The sequence below is a fragment of the Drosophila innubila genome, chromosome X, assembly GCF_004354385.1.
Source record: "Drosophila innubila isolate TH190305 chromosome X, UK_Dinn_1.0, whole genome shotgun sequence".
In the NCBI taxonomy this organism is placed as follows: domain Eukaryota; kingdom Metazoa; phylum Arthropoda; class Insecta; order Diptera; family Drosophilidae; genus Drosophila; species Drosophila innubila.
Genome location: NC_047626.1, coordinates 28,180,236 through 28,183,098, shown reverse-complemented (window position 1 = coordinate 28,183,098; position 2,863 = coordinate 28,180,236).

Here is a 2,863-nt window from a genome sequence, read left to right as displayed (position 1 = left end):
TCTTCTTTTTTCTCTCTTGAAATTGATATCAAATGTACTTCTAAATCTACGAATATACATATATAATCTCTTGATAAACATATATAATATAATGTCTTATAAATATATTAAATAACATATTATTACTAATTGCAAATAATAAGAAATAACACGTTGTTTAGCTCATACAAATTCGATTTCTCAAAAACACAAACATATCAAAGACGCCTCGGTAAAAGTAAAATTTCTTACGCTCCACCTTAACTACAACCACTGAACAGACACCACAAAATAACACCAACAACAACAACAACAAAAAGCATTCACCCACCAAATACAAAGAATAAAAAATCACAAAATGTTTGCCCATTTTACAGAAACATACTAAACAACAGAAAATACGAAAAATAGTCAAAAATTTAGCGTTATATATTTCACTTTTGGGCTAAGACTTAATAAATTACTTAAGCAATTCTCTACTTCCAAAATTCGAATACAATATTTATTTATTTAGCTAATACAAGTATTTTGCTCAAAATGGCATAACTTTAATAACAAATTTAATGTAAAATTTTTAACCAAAAATCGAAAACGAAATTAAATCAAATGAAATCAAACCAAATCGAATCGAATCGAATAAAGTAAATACAAAATATAATAAAATCTACAAATTGTTTATGCGTTTTTTTAATTAGCCACAGGTTTAGCTGAAGCTGCTAATTGGTGTAATATCGGGGATTAATTCCAGGCTTTGTTGTTAGCAACAACAACAACAACAACATGAATTGACCATGGAAAGCCTCTCTGAAACTGAACAATTTGTCGTAATTTAAAAATAAATTACTATACATTTGTTTGTGTTATGCACATACACACACACACACAGAGTAACTCATACAGTTGTGTATTATTAGCATGTTGGGTGGACAGATGCCGAGAAGTAGACAACAGTTTTGTTGCCCCAATCAATGAAAGTAACAAACAGCAACGCAAAAGCTTCTATTCAATGGGTCACTCTCTTTGTATGTATGAGTCTTTCTCTTTCTATGTGTGTGTGCGTGTGTTCTCTGGACAGCAGTGGCTGGAGCTGTAGCTGTTGGTTCCCAAGGCGCACATTCAGCAGCCATCAGAGGCCGCAAGGACATGAGGCAACTCGGCGTTGGCAGCTGCGTTGGCAAAAGTCACATTAATGGTCATGTAAACGACGCAAGTCAAGTGCTCTGCCAGCAAATTATTAGGGGTTCCCAGAGCTCACACACACACACACGCACACAGACAGACAGACAAAGAAACTCACACACACACACACACACACACAAATATAGAACCACTCTTAACGAGCTGTGCGTTGAGTTGCTTTGTGGTACATTGGGGCGTATGCGTAATGTTGTTGTCAGTTTGTTCACTGGTCATGATTTGTCCAGGTCATAGTCCCTCCTGATATACATACAAACGCACTAAATGGTAAGCATTCAAATACAATGTCACAAGTATTATTTTTACTTTAGCATAAGAGTTTTCTGAAATATACCATTATGATAATAGATTAGAGGCGGAAAGAGAAGTAGTGGGAGACAGACGCTTAAAAGGGGCAAAACTGCGCTCACTGACAATTGATGGCGACTAAATCGATAGATTGCTGTACTCTTTTGTCGCCTGGTTGCCATGCCTGTCAATTTGTCGCACAATCAACTTGCTGAGTGGCTTCAATCGGGGACATCAAACTGGGACTAGGACTGGGACTGGGACTGGGACTGGGACTCTCACTCTTCCCCAGTGGCACTTGTGGTTCTTTATATTTTATCCAGCCTTTTCTTCTTCTTTGCTTTTAATTATAAACCGTTAAATTGTTGTTGGCTTTTGGCTGATTAACAACTTTTACACAACTTTGGTGCAGAGTTTGCGACTGACGAGGGACCAAATCGCTGGGGATCCTTTGTCAACTAATTTTTGGCCAATTTACATAGCCATTTAGATGGCATAGAAAAATTCCTGTGTGAAATACATATTTATAATTATTGCTAATGTTGATAATTTCGACAGGATTTGCGGTAATTATTTCTAATTAATTTTAATGAGCGCTTCAATTAAGCGAGTCCCTCCAACCAGACCATAAATGCTCCCATCCTTTTGGCCATTACTCACACATTCACACACAGCATTTTGTGCAAGTCTTTGTGTTGCAACTGATTGATTGATATATTGTTAATACTTCCATATTGATATATTGACACTGCAAGCGTGTGTGCGCTCGTTTTGTCAGTCTCCCAATGGATCCACACACATGCTCGTAAATCACAAGCTGGCCCACTAAACATATACATATACCCTAACTTTTGAATGAGTATGACAAATTTTTGCTGTATTTCCATATTTTTATATTCAATAAAGAATTGGTTTTATAGATTTTTTACATCACTAGTAGGCTAGCAACCAATACTTCTACAGGATTGTTTTGCAATCTGATTTTATGTACTCTTTAAATACATTTTATTTATTTCCTTAATACTTTCTGATTGTAGACTTTAATTACACTTTTTTTTTAATGCATCAGCCACAATTACTTATTCATAATTGTTAAACAATAATCATAAATAACTATACGTTATAAATATAATTTAAATATAAAAAGGTAAGAGAAATAAAATTGAAATTATTATTATTATTTAGTTATCTCGGAATATTAATTGAAAATTACCTAATCAGATCGTGTATACGATATGTACCTCCTAGGAATTTTACACATGATTCTGAACATAACTAAGTTGATTAAAATTTACTAATTGGTTTTCAAAACAAAGCTACAAAAAGCTACTTAATTTGTTAATTATATGACTTTAAGCACGTTGAAAAATGAAGCCTGTTTATAGGGTATCTTTTGTTC